At 35.4% G+C, this 22,895-nt stretch overlaps 1 long non-coding RNA gene across 2 annotated transcripts in view; it reads right to left on the bottom strand.

Moving 5' to 3' along the window:
• The window catches only part of LOC122835490, an 81,331-nt gene that overhangs the window by 17,620 nt on the left and 40,816 nt on the right, over window positions 1–22,895 (bottom strand). The window contains exon 3 of one of the 2 annotated variants that reach the window (XR_006371316.1): window positions 16,790–16,864. The exons of the other annotated variant lie outside the window; for it this stretch is intronic. This is a non-coding gene — a long non-coding RNA (uncharacterized LOC122835490). Of the gene's footprint in view, window positions 1–16,789; window positions 16,865–22,895 lie in introns of those variants that run through there. 2 annotated transcript variants of the gene reach the window in all.

Raw genomic sequence — 22,895 nt, 5'->3', positions numbered from 1 at the left:
AGAGATTAACACACAATTGATTCAGAGGAAGAGGGAAGCCAGGTATAGAGATACGATAACCTGTACAGGTCAAGCATTAAACTTAGTTATTATGATTGACTACTGTTAAAGCTCTGTGCCATGTGAAAAGGAACAGCCTGAATATTGTTTACATTGAGTCGAGTTAAGACAAAAACAGTGACGAAGCAACACAAATGGTAAAATGCTCTCTGACTTTGTTCTATCTAAATACATTGATAACATTGTCTACATTTGTGGTTCTCACCCTCCCTGCCAAAACCCTACACTTTTTTCTAAATAGGTCAATAAACACATTGATGGTTAGAGCCGTTTCATTTTCTGTTATTATACCAATAAGACACTATCATAACATTTTATTTATGAATATATGCCATTCCTCCCCATAGCAAGGTAGGGATACATTTATTTCATGAGTAAAGGAAGTTCTAAAAACCTAGGAATGCATTTTTTTTCTTTTTACAAAAACAAAAAGAATAAACAATATTTTTTTAATGCTCTTGCTTCGTGTGTGCTTTTACAAGTGTCAAGTTAAGACAGCAAATGGTGCACTTTTGAATGTATTCACCATCTCCACCCAACTGGCATGCACCTCACAAAGAATCAAGCACACCCATCCCTTTCACTTCTCAAGCCCAGAAGCCAAATCTATAAGGTAACTTGGCACACCTGTGCTGACCATGATCTCACTTCAGACACAGAACCTCAACAGAAAGTTTCCTCAAAGACATCACTGGTAGGAATGGACGTTATTCACAGTTTACATCATTCAAATTGAATTCACAAGACCAAAACAGATTTGTTTGATGCAATGTTTTTCATGTGTTTGGAAACAAATTAATTGCACTGTTTGGAATATAGTTTATTTAAACATTTACTAGTAAATTATTAAATCATTACTCGAGAAACTAGTTAATTAGTTAAAGTTAAAATTAACTCATTGTGATCTGTAATTAATATTTCTCCTATCTACTTGTAGGTTTTTAACCTACTCTTTGGCTATCTTTGACTCTGTGACCTACTCATGTGAATACATGTTTGCTCATATGCTGTCGATGAGATTCATCTAAAGACAAGAAAAAGAAAGGATGAATAAAAGATGTCACTGAGATGAGTTGTTCCTGTGTCTCTTTGGAGGAAGCAAGCTTTTTCAAATTTGGGCAAAAGCTGAGGTCGCTTAAGAGAGCAGAAAACTTGACAAGGTTTCTTTTAATATGGTTTCAGAAACTGATGGTATAATGGGACAACGCCCCCTTTCCCTAGCTGTATCACCATGATATTTACTGCGCTCCTCCTGAGCGTCCTACTAAGACTGCGGGATGGTTAAATAAGAGTTTATTCTCCCAGTAAGAGTAGCCAGTATTTTTGATCAGAAAAGAAATTATGGGTTGCATAAGGAAGTATGAAGAAAGATCCTGGTGGATCATTATGTAGACCTGCTGCATTGCAATCAGAAAAACAACATTATGACAATTAGGACCAGGCATGCTGTTGCTCCAATGGAAAGAACAACCAAAACGTTTGAATTGTGGCACCAGGTTAAGGCACCCAAAACCACTGTTTCAAGAACCTTTAATGATTCTGACTTAATATTTGAAGTGTATTCTTTTTTCTCAATCAATAAACATAATTTGTAGTACCTATCATACAGCCTGGAGTAACACAAGCCAGTTTTAAGTTGCTGTTTGTAAAATTTATAGTGAAATTGGTGTTAAAATACGGTATGTTAAGATGATTAAACACCATGACTTTTATTATTAGTTAATGAAATTGAAATGAATAACTAAAAACCAATACAGGTGGTGCAAGCTGGTTTAAGCTAAAAATATTTTTTGTTGATATGTTCTCTACTTATATTTTTAAATACTTGTAGAGTAATTCAATTCCATCATTGTTTTATCTATTCATGGATTAATTACTTTATTTATTTAGTTTTATAGTATTGCCTTCTGTTAATTTACAAAAAAATTACATTTTGCAAATTGATTTTTTATAATCACGTATCCTAAGTGTTCAATTCCTTTGCAGTGCAACCACATTTTTCTTTATGCCTTAAATTATTGCTAAAGTTTTCAACATAAACAATCTGTAATGACATCTTTGCATCATATAGGCTAAAGTTGCTAAAGATACCAATTCTTACCTCAGTCAAACAACTTGTTGGGGTTTGGTGTGAGAGTAAGCCACTAATATATTACACCACCTCTCATTTACAAATTTGTATTCAAATACAGGCCAATTACATATAGTGAGTTATGTGTGCCACACATTTACACACATTATTATACATTTACAGATGATAGAATGAATGTCTCACAAGCAGCTGAAGTAGTTTTTTTCCTGAGTAATACAAAGTCTAACATTCTCAATTTATTAAAAATTGTGACATTTATGGTAGATATTGTGCTACAAATGGATTTGTTTTTGTTGTTTTAAAGTTTATCAGTTCTGAAGCCACAAAACCAAACACCACAACAGTTTTAAGGAACTTTTTTTTAATCCAGTTTATGAACATGGAATACGGGCGCTTATATAATTTTAAAAAAAGAACACACGGATTAGTTATTACTGCACTGATTTAATGTACTGACCTCACTCCTGCATACATAAACACACACACTCACTCATTAGCATACTTCATGAGATGAATCAATTGGTTGATTGGACACAGCTTTATATAGCAAAGAGGTCCTGCATGGAGGCAGCCTTTTAGAGGTCTTTTACTTTTCTCAATCATAAAGTTACAAACTGGTATGTGCCATCATCTCCAGTAGTAGCAGCAATTTGAGTACCACAGTTATGTCAAAACTAAGTCCTTATTCTTTGGAAAATTGTTATTGGTCATTTCTCTTAGGTTAGTTCTGAAGTGGCCTCTATAAGTTTTGTTTTTATTGAGTGTTTCATAGATATTTACATTACTGCTGGCTGCCCCAAAGACACAAAAAGGCTTTAAACTTTGGACTTCTTATTTGAAATTATAACACAATTTATTGTCTGTGCCGTCATCTCATCTCTGTTTTTTTATGGATAAAAGCAGAAGTACATTTTTACACATAAAATATGTTGAATATATGCTCAATCAGCATAATCTAATGGTGATTGAGCATATACTTCATGCTTTTGCAAACTGCACTTAGTTTACAAAACAGCAAAGATATACATAGCCATGCATTCACATCTGTTTATTGCTCAGGCTTTGTTTTTAAGAAAACAATACAAGTAAAAAAACATAAAAATATAATTATTCCTAAAACTTGAAAACATAAACATTTATGATGTCTTCAAAGTCACAGATTTTAAGGTCTAACGACCAATCATGAAAGATTCATTAGCATGGAATTCTGCAGTTGTTTTAGGGAGTGTGTCTGTTCGCTTTTTACTAAGCAGGCGAGCGACACAACAGTTTCCTGTGTTTTAAAGCTCGTACTACCAGACCTTCTCCATCTACTCGGCCACTATTATTCTGTCAAGAGCTGCTGTGTTTTCCCAAGCAAAGGAAGTTATTTCATTTCCGCCTTTTGTCTTTATCTGAATGTGAGCGACGCTCTTTCAGCAATATTCGCTTGATTCAACTCCGCTCTCCATCCTAACCAAAATATACAGCCTTTTTCAGGCCCCTAACTCTTGTTGGTCTGAGAAAAATAGGAATTTCCTCAATTGGTGTAATTCCCCACACCACATTTCAGCAGCTTTGTCTTAGTGTGACTGCATAACAGTTTTTCAGTGGGCCATTTAAATAGTCCTTACGGTTTTAGTGAGATGAGACTACAGACGACAACACACTGTCAGCAAATTTGTACACACCATAACCCACAGAAAGGTAATTTATGCTTGTTTTTAAAAACAAGAATTTTCATTTAGTGACCATAAGAATTTAACTCTGAACAGAAGTACTCAGGGAAAATAAATCAGAGAGTAGTAATAAAGAAATATGTTCCTATTCAACAAACTTGCCTTTTATTGGGGAACCAAAGACAAACTGTGATTTCTACCTTATCCCAACCTCAATAAATGAAGAGGAAATTCTAGTACCACTACTAGTTTCGTTTTTTTCCTTCAAAAACAAACATTTTGAAGGAATTTCAATACGTATGATAAAACTGACCCCAAAATTAGAGGTCAGTTTTTGAAATCTTTCCAGAATTTACATATTACTTTTTAGAAATTGTTGCATTCCAGAAACTTTGAAGAACAAAAATGTACTTTACAGGCATCAGTGGCTTCCAGGTTATCTGTCTTATGTTATCCTGTCACAGCATAGCAACAGTTTTGACAAAACATATTGTTTATAAAAGTATGTGTATTTCCAAAACTTACTGGGTTCTCACCTGTGAGTCTCAATCTTCCCCACACCACATTTCAGCAGCTCTAATTGTGGCAGTTTTTACTGAAAAAACTGCTACAATTAGGACTTTCAATGAGAACTTTGCATGTTTACTTTTTTTAAAAAAGGGATGTAAAAGTCCTAGATGACCTTCATATTCTGGCATACCTTGTCATTCTGGCTACCAAACCTACACTATGTGACCCCTGAAAGATATTTGGATGTAGATCTCTTATTAGTCCTTTAAAGAAGAATTGCTCCTGAGTAAAATGTTAAACATGCACTATTATGTAATGTTACTTTCAGTGACATCAAATCTTAAAATAAAAGAAATACACCTAAATGTGTCCGCTTACAAAATGTAGTCTAAATGTCCAAAAGATCTTTTCAAAAGTTGATTTGTGTTTGACTTTTTAAAAAAAATTTTGATTATGAAGAACGTCAAGTCGCTTTTGGACTGCTGGGCACAAGTCTTGAACAATCTTGTAGCAGGTGAATTAGAAGTTAAGAAGAGAAGGAAATCAAACAACACCACAGAGCACATCAGTGCATAGAGATAATAAACCTCTGTGTTATCTAGTCAGAGGTCATAACAGCAGCAGAGAAATTATAGCAGTTTGTACAAACCCTCCATGGTTTCCTGCTAATGGAGGACCAATGCATTTTCACCTGCCACAGGGCAGAAACTTTACCAATGATGACCAATGGAATTACGAAGAAACTAAAAGAAAATCATTGCTTTGTATTCTGAGCCCAGGAAAGTATTTTATTCTTTACAAGATGCCCAGAAACCATATTTTTTTCCCCTGGCTTTTTACTCTCCTTATTAACAGAGAATTTTCCCTGATATTACATTGAAGAAAATAACATTTGTACTTCTCTCAGTCACAAAAAAGATTGGCCACAATCTTATGATCATTTTCTTAAATTGGTCTTTTGCAATTCAAAAATACTGTCATGACAAAATTAAAGTATGTTTTTGAACAAATATTGAGCTTCAACATGTCTTGTCAGTCATGAGACAACATTCTTCAGTCAGAGGGTTCATCAGATTTGTTGTAAGACTAACTGCTACAGCAGATGCTGCCTGTCCACAGCATCACTAGCCCCTCTACATACTTAGATGATGAGGAATGACATTAATTTCTCCTAAAAAAAATAAAATATTATTCAATTAAATTAAGTTGAATTTACAACTAAAAACTCAATTGCTGGCCTCTGAACAACAATACATTAAATATACCTCAGAAGTGAGAACTCAGATCTTATCACTTCCAATTTAACAGATTTTCATTAGCAAATTAGAAAACTAGCGAGAATTGCTAACTGTCCTAGGTGTCCAAAACAAACTAAAAATAATGTATCTCTTTGAATTTTATGAATTCATATAACAAAAGAATATGCTCAAGAAAATTGTCCAATTACTGAAAAACAAAGATTTTGAAGGAATTTCAATATGTATGATACAACTATAAATCATATAAAAAATTAAATAACAAAAATAATAATCAAATTACAGAGGTAGAGCATTCAAAGTATGTTTTAGATTGTGGTACAGTGGTGCCAAAATTTATGAAGTGCAATAAATTGCTCTATTAAATTTAAAAGGCAAAGGAATGAAGTGAAATAAATTGCTCTATTAAATTTAAAAGGCAAAAGAAAGACTTGAAGAAAAAAAAACAAAATTGAATCTGTTGAACTACACAATCAAGCTATCATTTAAGCTATGCATCAAGTCCATTTAAGTTATGCAGAGATAAATTTCTACAAGCACAGAAAACATCCATTGAACCAAAGGATTCAAAAATGCATGACACCATTTGACAAGAAAAGTTGTTGAACACCACTTTGACATATTATGAAAATCTGCTCCCTACTTAAATTCCAAAGATCATATGAATAAAAAAAAATATTATGTTTACATCTCACACTAATCAATTCCTGTCTATTGTAGTTAACGTTAGACAGGAAATGTAATCTAACTAATATAATCTAACATAAGCGCCTTTTGACATGTCTGTCATAATTTATGTTATGTATTTTTAATAACCAGGTAATGACAAAACAAATGCATTTGGATGAAGAGAAAAGAAAGTGAAGGTTTTAATTCTGAAACACAGCTTGCATGGCACAGAGACAAGAAAAGATTAGTGAGGAGGTCTGAATTTTTGAAACATATCTGTGTTAATCCTGCTCTACATTGCTGCTCTGAGACTGCTTGTATTTACATATGCAGAGGATCCCGCTGTTTTGAGCGCACCGTTGACAAGACAGAGCAATTAATCTTCCCCAAATACTCCCGCCGTGCAACAGACGACCGTTGCAGAGCACGCTGCCACAGAGGCTGTGCAGGTGTGAATTAAGCTGCAAAAAAAATCTTTAAACCCAGCACCTTCCTCAATCTTTTTTGTTTGTCATGACTACCTTTATATTCAGCTGAAATCCTACATCTAATGCTTACTACTGGCCTGTTTCAGAGTAAAACGTTTTGCTGTACTGAAACTGCTTTAGTTTGAATAAACCAACAAATACAAACTATCATGTTTGATACAGGATGATCTGTGATAATCAGTAAAGAGATAAAAGCATTGCTTCCTTCAGGGATAGTGAATTGTTGATTCCATGAGTGCTGCATAAAGTGACATGCAAAAGTACTTACACCTGTGAAAATTATTTTGTTTTACTTTGTCATGTTCCATCCAGAAAGTTTGAATTGTATCTGGCAGACCAAGAAAAAAAATACTACGTAGCTGTAAAGTGTGTGGAAATTATATATAGTTTTCCAATAAAAAAAAAATAAAAATCTTAAAAGTAAGATGTGTACTCAGCATACATTACTCTAAAACCCTGAAATAAATTCAGCTGTGAGCTCTCTGTAGAGATGAGAATCATAGAATAGAAATAGATATTTTTTGTATTGTCCTACAATGGTGAAATTTCTGTGGAACAGCAGCAAAGTGAAAGGCAATCACAACAAGTAGGTTCACACAAAATAGGACATAGAATATATAGATTTCTCCAACTGTTACATATATTTATACATCCCCTTAATGTGCGCAGTGATAATGGACGTTAATCTTTTCTGGTTGTTATTTCTCAAAGAGCTTGACAATTTTTATTAACTCTCATTCACAATTATCCCCTATGATTTGGTCTATCACATAAAATTTCAATAGAATATATGTAAGATTGAAGTTGCAATATGATTAAAAAAAAAATTAAAAATTAAAAATTAAAAGTCCAAAGACTTTTGCAATGAACTATAGACAGGTTAAATTCTTCTGTTGTCCAGCATCTTAAAATGGAGAAGTCTGTGACCCTATTTGAGTTGACTGTTTCTGTTGATCAATGGGCTAAAACTGAATAATCCAAAAAGAAGCTACTAAAAATACATAATTCACATAATATTGAGTAAATATTACAAATGTACATTGTTTTGTTTTGTACCCGAGTATAGATTAAACTTTGTTTTTTCTCTTTTTAACAAATTGTAAATCAAACACAAAAGATAAAACACTGTATTTTTCATTCCACAAAATCAGACAGTAGTTTGTTTTATTCCATGTCATGGGACAGAGTCTCCATGCTCTGCATGCCCCTGGAGCAAGAGAAGACTGTTGAATTTTTGTGAAAACCATCTGCTTGTTCTGAGCAACAGGGGATAAGAGCTGACTGGGGTGTAGGCTCTCCAGATAGCCGAGATTGGCTTCTGATTTTTTGCCTTCAACTTTCCTTTTGGCAGTTAGTCTCAGGAGATCCTACATCTGCAGGCCTCTGGCAGGCTGGACGTCTTGCTGCACTGACATAGCTGTTGTCCATATTTTGGTTAACATGAATGTCCTTTTAAACTGAGGGAATATCTAGCAACATTTAGATCGCTCCAGATTAGGTAAATGCCACACCTTTATTCCAGTGCTGCCACTGCAGCCAAGGGCAATTTTAAGAGCAGAAAAATAACACCAGTGCATGTATGAACATCTGCTCCCAGGGTATTTGATTTCCCAGGCAGATGTTACACCCCAGCTGCTAACAATAGATGAGTTGTATGTTGGAAGAAAGAGCTCCCCTTTGGCTCTTCTTTTGATGTGGATGTCCTTCTTTTGTCAGTCACTTTAATTGTTAAGTATGTTTACTGTCTCATCTACCTCAATGTCCCTTGTGGCCTTGACTTTAGACCTATATCTAACCTTTTTTAACACAATGTCTCAAACACATAAGATTTGGATGTGAACAAGTAAATTTGTGGACATGTGTTAAGCTTTCAAGTAAACGCTGTTGGTCAAGTTTATAGTATTTTTATAGCATTTTTACTGTATAATAGTCTGACCATGCTCATCAATGCCTGTTTTGGTTCTATCATTGAATGTCGCCAACATGTTGTGCACCCATGTTTTTTTAAGTCAGTTTAACAAAATCATTACTTATTTTTGGGTGCGTTACTTGCAAACCCATATTCAAGCAACTTGTTTTGTTGATCTAAAAAAATCTGGGCTTTCCTTAACAAGCAAAGAGTATATTTTTTTTAGCATTTCCAATGCAAGTCACAATGAAAAGAGAGAGTGTAATGGCTGCTGCTGTTTCCTTTCTGTCGGTGTTATGTCACCTTCTGTTCTTCAATATTCCTTGGCAGCCCTTGGGTTGAAGAAAGTAGCTGAAACACTGAAACACTAAAAATAAAATATGTTTTTAAAGGAAAACCCATTTTCTGAACAAAATTGACTGGGATTTCATTTAAATGTGCTATAAATTTGTTGAGAGAGAAAAAAATATGATCTGGACATAGAAGACCTACCATAATGCAGTCTAGTTTTCCCTGCCCATTTCATAATAGCTTTGACTGAAATGATTGCTTCAACAGATACACAACTGAAGTCAGTTGTGTATCCATTTTCAGCTGAATACTTGTTTGTTGATAAGGTATTTCAAAACCTTTGAACCATAGAGACTAAAAAAGGTGCTCCTAAGTAAAAAACATGTAAAAATGATAAATCAGCATATAGATTATATATGCACTTCATTATAAATGAAAAGAGTTTCTTAGTGCCAACATTGATTCTTAAGCAGTTGTTATAAATTATCTTTGAATACAGATTATCAACTGAAGGATCATTTTTCAGGTCCTAAGGAAGGTCTTTATTTGTTTTTTCTACAAGTAATGACTTTCAGAAATGTTACACACTTTACTTATGCTTGACACTTTTTTGTCCTCCATTTGTCAGATTTGGTCATTTTTAAGCACACAGCACAATATGCCATCGTGGTCAGGTCCAAGGACTGGGCAGAAAATAAATGAAAAAAAAGCCAAAGTTCAAAATAACATTCGAAAGACCTTCAAAAATCCTGGGGAACTAGCTATTAAGATCCATTTTATAAAAGCAAAAAGAGGTCATTATTTTTGGAAGCAAAGAACTCAGAAACGTGACGATTTTAAAACAACCGATGAACTGAAGTATCAAACTGTTTTTCTTTAGATATTTCAAGGTACTTTAAAATCATAGTTAACCATCAGAAAAATAAAATGTTTTACACATCCTTTACATATTTGCCTAGCATGAATGATTTATTGAAATAAAGGAAGTATTTTCAACCTGTTTTTTTAACAGTAATTAAAAGCTGGGTTTTTTCTGGATTCATAGTTAAATTAATACAAAGAGGGATTTATTTTTCTATGTGTTCATGAGGCATTAGTGACATTGTTCTACCCATACTGACTAGAGTGGGTTCAAAACTGATATTCCCTTTGAAACCAAAATCAACAAGACCACTGTATTGATCTCAGTGTTTAGAATATGGCAAACCTTGTAACATCTTCAATGGGGCTTCTTCACTGGAAATATTATCTGCAAGCAAGTAATTTGTGAGACCACAAAAAGAAAAGCATACAGTTTACAGTAGTGTTTTTGGAAGTAAAGGGTCTTACACAATGTGAAAAATATACCCAGGGGAAGAGAGTAAATTATTTTCTTTTCAACCTCAAACAATTTAGTACAAATGCATCTATAGAGAAATAAATCTTATCACAATTTGTCATATTATAGCCATAAGAAAATAGTCAGCTTATTTTAATGCAATCTTATGTGACAGACTGTGCTGTTTATTTGGTCAATTTTCTACATTTTGTAATATTCTAAAGAAAAATCGTGCACACCGCTGTGATGGACTGGCAACCTGTCCAGGATGTACCCCACCTCTTGCCCAATGACAGCTGGAGATGGACACCAACCTCCCGCAACCCGGCAAGGATAAGTGGGTATAGACTATGGATGGATGGATGAACCAACACTGCAGCAACACATCGGTGGTGACTGTTTCTGCAATTGTTCCACCTCAGTATTAGAGTGCCACCCGTTTGGGTTCAGGTAATGTCATCACCTGCGACGTGTGGAAGAGTGAGGAGCAGTGAAAAGATAACCCTCTGAAGATTAGTTCCAAACCTTCCCCGGGACAAAAACAAAACTGTTGCATTATCTGTCGGTAGGAGACATGTGTCAGAGTCTCACAGGTCTTAACTGACCTCAGCACTCCCCATTTTCTCTTAGGGCTTTAAATTCTTCCCTCCCAAGTTCAGAGTCGATTTGTTATCAAATCAAGCGTCTGCCTTGTGATTCATTGATATTCAGCACTCTGGCTGATTTATATGCAGAATGTAAAACAGATGCCTTCTGCGATACATATTTATGGTGAGCCCTGCTCTCACAAGATTTATTATAGGTTCTTTCATCTGGGTGTGCATGAGCTGCTCTGTGATGACTTGTATTTCCTCTCAGCTGCCAATGCCAAACTCATTAAAAGAGGTGTGACTATTAATATACATTGTAACACTGACAGCTCCTAATTTATTATCCAAGTCCATGTTTTGGGTTTTTCCTCTTATTGTTGGGGTAGGGGTAGTAATTGTTGCAGCTCTTCTAATGTCCATGTTATATGATCATGTGTACATGTTTTGTTTTTGTTGTTGCTTTGTGCTTTACAGGCAAAATGGAAAAACAGGAACAGCTATAAGAGAAAATGTCTTTTGCAACTTATAAGAATAGAAACAGCGTTAATTGCTAGAAAAATATTTACATCTCATTAAGATGGGGTGCTGAGTCAATATGTTTGAACTCTACTAAGTTTGAATTAAACTTGAATTGGTGACTATAAATACATAATGAAAATATAATTTTTTTATATAAATAATTTAAAATAAAGGAAATACACTCTGATCAGAAAACAGAGGTCCTGTTTTCTGAAGTAAGTTGGAAGGACTGCAAAAAGGAACTTATGCTATTCCTGTTGAATAGCTGAAGTAAAATTTTTATTTCCAGTCTTCAACCCCAGACAACAAATTCCTTTTTAGTTTAAAACAAAAAAATGTGTGGTAACATAAGACATTTTTACAGACCTCTTGGTGAAGTTTGCAAGCAATAAAAAAGAAATTACATGCATTTATGTAATCCCTTTCAATAGCAAGTTTTCAGTTGTTCTCTAAGTTATTCCAAGTTATACATGCATTTGATTAATTGAAGAGTCTAGTCTCAACAAATTCCAACAACTGTGGGTTGCATTCAGTGAAAAAAAGGTTTAGGTTTTGATGACTGGTCAAGAAGAACAATCTAAAAATTTGGTAAACCTGATCACAGTGTTCTGGCAGATCAAAGAATCCAAATTATCCTAAATTATGCGTTTGATCCTGTACGGCCAACACCTTAGCATAATACAACTCCAATTAACCAGAGGCTAATGCTAGCGGCTAATCAGAGAGGAGCCAAGACCAAACAGAACATATACTGTCCCAAATACAGCTCAAACGTCAATACATCATAGCACTTAATATGAATGCTGTTTTATGAACTTTTAAAACAAATGTCCCCAAAGTTGGTCATCCTGCATGTTTTTGTTCTTTCCCTGGTGGCACCAACAACCTTTTCAGCATGTCAATGTTCTTCTTAGGCCTTCTAATGAGCCATCATTTGATCCAGGTGCATTAAACCAGAGAGAGAACTAAAACCTGCAGGAGGCTGGCCCTCGAGGAACCACTTTGGGGACCCCTTGCAACATGTGCACCTAGAGGTTCTACACTCAAATGGTAATGATTATTTACATGTGTAATGAAAAGAAAAAAATTGATTCGCAGCCTGCAAACAATACACCAAAAAGCACTGAGACAAACCTCATAAGTTAACTCAGAGCAACAACTGAACTTTGAACCTTGTTGACATTTAGAGTCAACAAGTTCCACAATGAAAAGTGCATTATTACAACTTTGAAACACAAAGATGGATCACTGCGGATTTGGATGTGTGTGTGAGCAAAAAGAGCTCAGGAAAGTTGGTCAAAATTGATGTTAAGATGAAAGCAGCATGTTATCCATGCTGGAGAAAAAATTTGCACTCATCAGCGCAAAGGCTGAACATGTGACATGCTGGGATGTTCTAGCAAAACACCAGAGCAAACTGAATTATCATTGAGTACAGCAGGGAAAAGGAAGCTCCCAGAGAGGTCATCTCAGTCTCCTGACCTCGGTATCTTTGACTCACATTTGTGGAGATCTGAGGCATGCAGTTTACACAACACAGCCCAAGAACTTACAAAAACTGGAGGCTTTTTGCCAAAAAGAATTTGACAGCTTTACCATGTAGCAAATAGTGTCGTTACTATGACAAAAATGGGATTGGGAGGATAGGTGTACTTTATTAAGAACTAAGTTATCTACACTTTTGATATATGTGAGATGATACAGTATGTCCAATTTATTATTCCATTTGAATTCTACTTGTGACAGAATCTTTTAAGTAAAAGCTCCTTGTAAACTTTTAGTAATTATTTACACAAGATACCAGATTGTTTCTCTTTTGTATTATTACTTGAAATTTATGGTTGATTTAAAATTCTAAACTAGATCTCAGTCTTCAAATGCCATGGGCGTAAGTATAGACAGTGTAACGCTTTAGTGTAGAGTCACACAAAAGCACTTCCCCACCAGGTAAGACAACACATACAAGAACTGGAGACTGTAAAACCCTTGATGTAGAAAATCCATCCCATTCCCCTCTGTCCTTCTTTTCTTGCTTTGCGTTTCTCTCTTAGTCCACACTTGAGGTGCTTTTATGTTGCACTACCACTCGAATTTGAGCCCAGGGGGACTCTGCGGGTCCCTGAGTGAAATAAAGCCCCCAAAAATCTATAGACCAGATGTATGATGTTATATGGTCAAACTGGCAAACACAAAAGGTCCAAAAACAAAAGCTATGAATTAAGTGAGAGGCTTTCAGCGGAGTGTTTTCAAAACAGCCCAGCTGAGAGCTCAGATGCCTCTCCTCCTCCTCAGTCACTCCCTTGCTCTAGCCTTGCTCTCTTGCCTTCTCCCTGGCTCACTGTCTACCTCCTTTCTTCATCTCCTTCTCTCTGTCTTTTTCCTCCCTCTGCCACCCCCGAGACCAAATGCCTAAAAAGAAAAGAAAGGACACCATTTTTGCTAATTAGCTGAGGACTTAACAGGCGCGGGATATGGTGCTTTAGTATTTCATCTGCTGTCCACGGGCTGTCGACCGTCCTGTGAAGTTGAGCCTGTGTGGCTAAAAGTGGAAGAAAGGAGCAGGGGAGACGCTCACAAATGCCTCAGTGGAGATCCTGAACAGGCCTCCAGTGGGGGTTGAGCTCAAAATGGGGGCCAATCATTAGTATTTAACATTTGTGAATAAAGAAGCCCTAAATTAGAAGTGTAAATGGCTTTGCGCCCCACCCCCATCCTTAGAAATGTTCACAGGATTTTTTCTCTTTTTAATTGCAGAGATTTTTTTGCTCTCTTTTCATTTTTTTTTCTTCCGTATGTTTGTACGTGTGAAACTGCTTTGCATGTGTGGTAATAATGAAATGAGCTGGAGAAGGCATGAAATGTAATGTACACCTGGAAATCTGCCTATCTAAAGAAAACTTGTTTAGTTTTTCGGAGCTTTTACCCTAAAAAAGTTACAATCAATTAACAGATCATGTAACAGAGGCTAAATTTGTCCTTGTGGAAGATTTGCAGTAACACAGTACTAAAATAAATTGCATGTTACACAGAAAATGACGCAAACAGTTACATTGTGAGTGACTATTTGTGTCACATCAGATTGTTTGTTTGAAATAATATTTGTGGTTTTGATTAAAATGTTCTGCTTTTGGAAAAGAATACTAGAAGCAGTTGTGCTGTTTGAAAGATCAATGTGGAGTCAGCAGCATTATAGCAATCAATGCTGATATGTGGCAACATATCTAATAACCTGAGCCAAACTTTTGAAAGGGCTTTAAAAGTCTTGAACCTGAGTTTTTTGTTTTTTTTATTGGATATGTGTTTCCACTTTAAGCACATTAATTTCTTTAGTCTGCAAACATTATGGTGTGTTAAGGCGCATTGCAGTGTCAGTGGGCAATTTGTAGCACAAAAAGGTACAGGTATAATTGAAAAGGTTATAGCATAATTGTATTATGCGATATATATATATATATCTATATATATATATATATATATATATAGATATATATATATATATATATATATATATATATATATATATATATATATATATATATATATAGATATATATGATTACTGGTGAAATGAAAAATCTTTCTCTGTAACCTCTTTGTTATAAACTTCTAATGTATGTCTAACCTTCTAACTGTTGAAGTGAACATCACTGAGGTTATAATCAATGAGCAAGAACAACATAATTTCACAATAAATCAGCCATTGCCAGTTAAAATCTCATAGATTTGTGACAAGTGAGTTAAAATAATAACCAGGACAGTTCTAAGAGTTGAGCTAAAAAGAGGCATAATAAACTTAACTGCAATGGCCTCTAACATTTAAGGTTTGCCCATTTTTTGGCATTGGGAAAGCCAATAAAATACTAGGAAAACACAGTCTATTACAGAACTCTCTGGATATCACACAATGTATGGAAGGAAAATGTATGGAGCTGTTTTTCACCTCAGGTTCAGTAAAAATCTGATGGAAGGATGAAAGGAATAAGATACTGAAACTTTCTTGACAAAAATCTAAACACTAAATGTGGATGGATTTTTTTTTTTAGCAAGACACAATCCCCAAACTTAATGAAAACGCTCAACTGGTTTCTGAGGGGGGGAAATTAAGCTGCTAGAACGACCTAGTCAAATACCTATCCATGATTTTATTAACTTATCTAACATTATAACAAGCAGCTTTCAAACATTATCATTCCCATGCTTCTTTCATGTCACAGATTCAGAAACAGGGAGGAACTGACGTAGTCTGAGATTTAGAGAAGTGGGAAAATTAACAGAGTGGAAACTTAATAAACAGTTGTTTCACCGCAGTACAACTCCGGGTAATTCCCGAAGGAAGAGAAAGGCCAAGAGCAGAAGAATAGCAATGGGACTCCTCTACTGTTTTAAGGCAGGAAGTCAGGGGTGAGAAGATGGAATCTGTGTATTAAAGTTCAGCAATCACTGTTAAAGCACAAAAAAAAGGAGCAGGATGTCTTTGGCTTGTTACAGCAGCTCAGCATTTCTGCTTTAGAAGTGATGTTAAAATGCTGTGTCCTCTGATATCTGTATCAGATGAGCTATCTGCCAGAGGTACAATTGGTAGCTCTGTTGTCATGTCCTAAAACACTTTCTACTGAGATCTCTATGTTGTTGTTATATTGCTCTCTACTCCGATCCGGATAAAGAGCTGGACCTGCAAGCAGTTCCCAGTTACTTCTCTCAAATGGATGTATTTATCAGCGATGTAAGGCACACATCCTATTAAACCAAGGGCACCGGAGAAATTCTTTACATGATCAGTGCGGCCCCATAACTGTCGGGGACAAAAATGGAAGCTGTGCCATATGTCAGTTATATGGAGCAATAACCAACTTAAAGAAGAGTGGTAATAGACCCATTTACCTCATCCTGGAGGGAAAAAAAGAGGCACTGGAGCCCCCGCAGCACATTTTAACACAAAAATATACACACCACCACCAGCTTACACAATTACATTAATCCACCTTACTATTTGGATATGTAGCATTTTAAAAGTGCTTTCTTTTTTACAATGTTTTATATTGACTTTATTAAAATATGCCAAAAACAACTGCTAAATACAGTCTGTTGATTTTGTTGCATGAATGGTTATAATAACAATAAAAACAAATAATAACAACAAGAGTAATGATAATCTGCCTGCTATTACCATGATTAGATTTGTAGACATTCATTTCTTTTTTTATGCAATCTCTGTCTTTCTAAATCTGTAAGGAGTTGTTATTTACAGTACAGCAGCGGAAACAAACTGAAAATTTAATTTAATCTTTTTGGGGAATGTTTTACACTGCCAAATAAATACAATGCTGAGTACAAAAATAAATAAAAGTAAAAAAGGAAACAAGTTAAATAAACTAATACTTTATTGGGCGTGCTTGTGAAAAATGCTTCACTCTTACTGTGTATCTGCAGAGGGAGCTGAAGATTAGGATGATGGCAAAATGGCCCTCCTGCTTCAAAGACTTAGAGCTCATCCCCAAAGATAAACTATCAAAATCCCAGTGGAAACATGCAAAAACAAACAACAAAAGAAAAAAAAGGTCAATACATACAAAAAAGATTTGATTGTTTAAAGCCAAAGGAAAGGATTTTAATATATTTTAACATGCACATTTTTGGAATATTGTGAACAAAAACAATGCTAAGAAATTTAAACATTTGTATGCATTATTCTGCTTTCCAGAAAACCTTGAACATAAGTCTAAATTTGTATTACTAATTGTAGTGAAAATATTGGTTCTTCAAGATGGCTTTCAAAGTGAATATTAAAATGCTCTGTTGCTGTCCAAACCACAGATAAACCTTGATGTCATCCCATATTACTGCACTGCTAAGGTTAAATACATTTAGTAAGATGTTTTCCAAACACTGACACAGCTGCTTGTCATGATCTATTACTAGAGGAGGAATAAATGTTTTGTTGTGTCGTGGTTTGTCTTGTTATTTTTGTTGTCAGTGTGGTAGCTGTTCTTGTCACACACAATTTTTTTTCCTCTTTTGCTGCACACATTGACTTGTGTTATTGAAACTGCTGAAGGCTACTGATGCAGGGCGGTGAACACACAGTCGCTTAACTCATTATGCTTCTTTCTTTCTCTGACAGGCTGCAACAGAAGCGCTGAGTAATCGGACTGTGGTAAGTGGCATTGGAGGTCTACAGCAATGAGCAACATTTCTCTATAAGTAAAACTGGGAAAAAATAAGAGGAAATGTGTTACCAGTAAATACCAAACAAACTGGCAAACTGATAAACATTTTCAACTCTGTTGGGGTGTTTGAGGATATAGACAGGATCAAAATCAAGAAGCATCAGGGGCCTCTTTAGGCAGAGCAAATGGCCAACTTGTGAAACAAATCACCACTAAAAAAGACCCTATAAATAACTTGATTATTTCACCAAAGAAATATGTATTCTGTGGTTTGGAAAAAAGTTTAGGATGGAAATTTAGAACGGTCAGATTGCGGATCACAATAACAGTATAACTGCTCCCCCTGGTGTGCTCATCACTGCACTGCCTGGGAGAATGATCTGGGGCATAATTAGCAGGCATTCTGGTGTCAGATTGGTAGAAGTGTGTTTATGCATAATTTTTAATCAGTAGTCCTTTTATTCACTCTTCTTATCTGCTGGAAATTACCACATTTTTTAATACAGAAATGCAAAATTGAAATTACAAATTTTATATCAGTGGTTTGTCTAATAAGGTAGTAGTCTAAGCCTTTAATGTTAAACATTTATGATGGAGTACTAAAATCTATCTCTGTCAGAACTTGAAAAATGACTTAAAAACATATACAAAGGTCAACCTGATCTCTTATCTCTGCCCCTTTTCCGAATTATGCTGTGTAAGGATGCCCATACACATAAACTCATGTAAAGACAAAATGTTCCCCTCATAATTCAGTAAGCTCATAAATCACAGTAGGTTAATACTCCACAAAACCTCTTTAACACCCTTTTCTCGTGTTAAATCATTTCTTGGTTAAAGGACGGGAAGGAAAAAGAAGAAAGTTAAGCAAAGGAGACAGTCCTGTACTTTTTTTTAAAGAATGAAGTCTAGGATTGTGTAGATCTAGCCCTTCAGTCAAAAATGCTGCCATGCAAGGGGATTAGAGGCCTGTGAAGCACCAGGTCCTGACCTGCAAGCCTTGGAGCCTGGCTGTAACCTGACCCAGTACCAGGTGTGTGCCTGTGGGTCAAAGGGTTGGAAAAGCATGCAGCAAAAAGACAGCTCCCCAATAAAACCCTCACTGCTTCAATTAACCATTTTAAACCCTACTTTCAGCTCCCTCAAACAGCCCCCCTGATGTACAAGCATGTGCTGCGATAGGTTGCAAAAAGCCCCATATAACCTTAATTGCAGAAGCCTACACAAATGTCAACTAAATGAAATGTGAAGTGTGTGTATCCTAATCGAGGGGAATGTTAATGGCATGCTTACTCCTTGCAACTGAACATCCCCCCGCCCCCTGACACACACTCACAGACACACACACCCAGGTTTGCTTTTACTTTCAAAATAATTTACTGCACCCTTAAAGCACCCCGTCATCTGCAGCCAGAGACCCATAACTGTCATGCAAGTCAATCATTTACTGCGCGATCTCCTAAGTGTTACGTGTTAATGGGGGGAAGCTTCAGAAAACATGGCGAAATAACTAACACCTACAGAACCAACAGATCATTTCTACACAAAGGAAAACTGGAACATTTCATAACACATTCGGGAATGCTGCTTTTAATCACACTACCTGCCAAGGGAACCACTATATTTTGAAAGCGTGTCAGCAAAAGTCTTTAAGTATGCTCGTACAGGACTGAATAGCTGAGTGAGATTTTTTTCCCCTCTCTCTTTCCTATTAGCTCGTGACAGTGGTAAAATTTGGAATTGTGTACTTTTTAGTGACACGGTAACATAAAAGAAATCACTAATGCCTGTTGATAAATTGTCTTACTAAATAATATATATGATATATATAAAAAATTATAAGGTGATTCTTACATATTCCTTTGCACACTCACAATTTCACACTTAACTATATCCAGACGTGAACATGATTCATTCCTTTTATTTTCTGAGATGTGAAACAGCAAAAATACCTTGGTAATTGTAGTCCTCATTATTTTAGGCATTCCAGGCTGGACCTAACCTACTGGCTTAAATTGACTTCACTTGTACAAGTCCATGGCTACTTGGCCTCTGAGCATTATTAATTGCTCCAGTATGTCCTTGCACAATGTGTTTGGATAGGTGTTTCTCGTAGCTAACAAAAAGCTTTTGTATTGCTTCACTTTGGTCTGTGACTCAATTAGGGAAGGAAATGAGAGTAAATACAAAAACCTATTGTTCTTCTTGAAACTGCAGCTCCTCCTGAAGATGTTATATAAGTTTACAGTATCTTGTCTACAAGGAGCTTCGAAGGAGATTTGAGACACCAGAAGATGCAAGATGATGCAATATTTGACATCCGAGGGTGAACCACAAAACATTGTTGATGCAGGATGGATTATTTTTTTCTGTTTTACAGATTAAACATCCACCGTGCAATCATAAAAACTTGCTTTTGAGGGCAGTTTTACATGATGCATAGTGCCTTGAAAAAAACTAACTTGAGAAAACATTTTGTTTTACTACATGTGCAAAAATTCTCATGCTGACTGTACTTAAACATTCTTTTGGCCTACTTTTAGCAATGGATTTTTGTCCGCCACTTTTCTATACTCTAGGTTGTGTGACTCTGAGCATACAACAGATTGAGCTGTGGGTAATTGTGGCTCCTTCAGAATTATCATGAGCTTTTTGGGTATTTTTCTAAGTAGTGTTCTCCTTCCAAAGCGTGTCAGATTAGCAAGCAAATTGATATCATGTTAAACATAAAGTTGAGCTTTACTCCTTCCATTTTTTAAAGATCATAGATAGAACGCTACTCTTTAAGTAGTTCAATGCTTGGGATATTGTTTTACAATCAAACCTTGCTTGAAATCACTCCAAAACTTAGTCACTGACCCATCCTGTGAATTTCTTGGTTTTCATGATGCTGTTTGTTCACTAATTTCTTCCAAGGCCTTCACGGAGCATTTGAAGATTCAAAAATTCAATCACACAATTTTATGCTATTTATTAATTAGGTGACTTCTAATTGAAAGGGTTTGCACTGGATTTTATTTAGAGTTCTAGAATTCTGAAGATGAGGGTCCCTTCAGAAAGCTATAAGTCCCCTCACTGGTTTTTCTTAGTGTGGAGATACATGGTTTTGACACCAGAACCTTAAAACACTCAGGCCTTTATTTCCTCTTCCAACACTGTTAAAGTCTGCTTTGTCTCTTTGTTTGACCTCTGTGCATCCCTGTTTCCTGAACTTCTCCTGCTCACTATATATGAACGTTGGAAAAGGGAATTCCTACAGAAGCAAATTCCAACATGCTCTTGCCAAATGACCCATGACCATGGGCGTGCAAGGTTACTAGTGTTGACTTTTAGATCCATCTTTGCTTCTAATCTAGTCTCTGAGTATTTCTTCCTGAAACAGTAAGTTGGGGAGTGCTTTTAATGAAAAGCAAGAAAGAGAGAAAGTCAGGACTAACCTGTGGTTATGATGTCCTCTAGGCCAAAATGACTAAAACATCAAGACACATTGACCACAAAGTATGAGAGGTGAATAAAAACCCAAAGAGGTCTCTGTGATAGGGCAGCAAAGGTGGCAGAGCATTAGGATCTACTTTGTAAACAAGAGTGTAATTTAGCACCTTTATAGGTTACTTAATTAGTACACACCATCTGTGGGATAAAACACCTGGATGTAGCATAGCAGCATTTTACATTGGCCTACTATCAAAATATATCATGTGGCTTAATTTAGATTGTAAAAGACTATCGACATGTTTGACCTTTATGATCTTACATACCTATAGTGCTGTATCAGAACAGAAGAATAATGCATATAAGAAAATATCCATTGATTTTCAATACCAACTTAAATCCTAGTTGTTTGTGGGTTAGCAAGCATGATGATGCCTGCCTTTAGTGTTCACTGAGAAAAAGGCAGGATAGCACAGGGACACACAGCACAAGCAACCATGGATGCACACATTCATACAGAAGGAAACATTTGAGAGACCAATTAACCTAACATGCATGTTGTTGGACTTATCTTCAAATTAGGACAACCAGTTTGGTTATTTTCTATTTTCTAAGAATCACAATACTTTTTCTTGAATTATATCAGAATAGGAACTAGGATTATCCCTGATCACGTAGATTCACAACACTCCATTATTTTGTAAAGATGGTTTTGTCAAACTTCAGAACCACATCATCCAGCTTCTAAATATAGATTTTGTTTGTTCTCCTATGTGGGATTATTATCAACACAATCAATATATATATATATGATTTTATTTGTGTTTACAAAAAGGAAAGCGTTCAAAATGTTTTGACTGTTTGAAAAATAGTTACATGACAGTATTTCAATGACAGGAAACTTAAGCACCACAACCAGGGATGCTTCATTCTGTGATCCAAACCTCAATGTAGGCCATCTTTGGTCAAAAACATTTAAGAAGCATAATGACAAAGTGTTCACACAGTGTTTTCCAAAAAAAACATATATACTGAATGCAAAATATAGATTTCTTTCTCACAAGATTTTTTTCTAACTATGATAGTTTGCATTTTGGAAATCGTGGGAAGGCACAATTTCATAAGTATGAATGAAATTTAGCTGAAACAAAGTCACATTTAGGATTATATTGTATGGTGGACTACACTGACAAAGAAAATAATACATGGACAGGTACTATCAAAACAGAAAGTAAATATGCTAGCATTAACCTTGTGCTTTAACAAATATTTTTACAGTATCAGCACAATCAAGGTGTAATTGTATTAATTGCTTTAGTTGTATGTATAAAGTCAAATAATAAAGAAACCAAGGGAATTTTACCGGTACTTGGTTTTGTTAAAATAGTATAGTAGCTTTCTTAATCTTGTTCATTCCCATGCTGAGGCAGCACACCAAGGCTGTCTCAAAATGTCCAGCTGGAACAAAAAATGTCTCTGCCAAAAAGAAATTGATGATGCATAAAAATCAACTGGACAAAATTCTAACACATGCACCTTTTTACTGAACATGTAAAAAAAAAATAATGACACTGTTATGCTAACAGTTCCTTAATATAACCAGATTTCTTGTAAAAGTGGTTAGAAAGGAACTGGATGTGGTGCTTTTTATAAATACAAAGTGAATATCAAATCTAGTTATTGAATATTTGTTTTTCTAAAAAAATTAATTAATTAAATAACTCTTCTAAGCCATGATGTGGTTATATGGGTCTTGAAAAGACATTTGAAATGTTACATATAAAATGAAAAAATAAAACCACAACATTTTAAAAGACTTGGATATCTTTCAAATCCCTCTCAAGCAAACTATCAACAAGAAGCGATGGGACACAATGAATCAGCATCCAATGTGTAATTAATTGTAATCTAAGCCTCCAAATGTTGAGATGATGCTA

The sequence above is a fragment of the Gambusia affinis genome, linkage group LG08, assembly GCF_019740435.1.
Source record: "Gambusia affinis linkage group LG08, SWU_Gaff_1.0, whole genome shotgun sequence".
Classification (NCBI taxonomy): Eukaryota; Metazoa; Chordata; class Actinopteri; order Cyprinodontiformes; family Poeciliidae; genus Gambusia; species Gambusia affinis.
The sequence above is the reverse complement of the archived record's forward strand: the minus strand, read 5'-3'. Positions and strand labels throughout refer to the sequence as shown.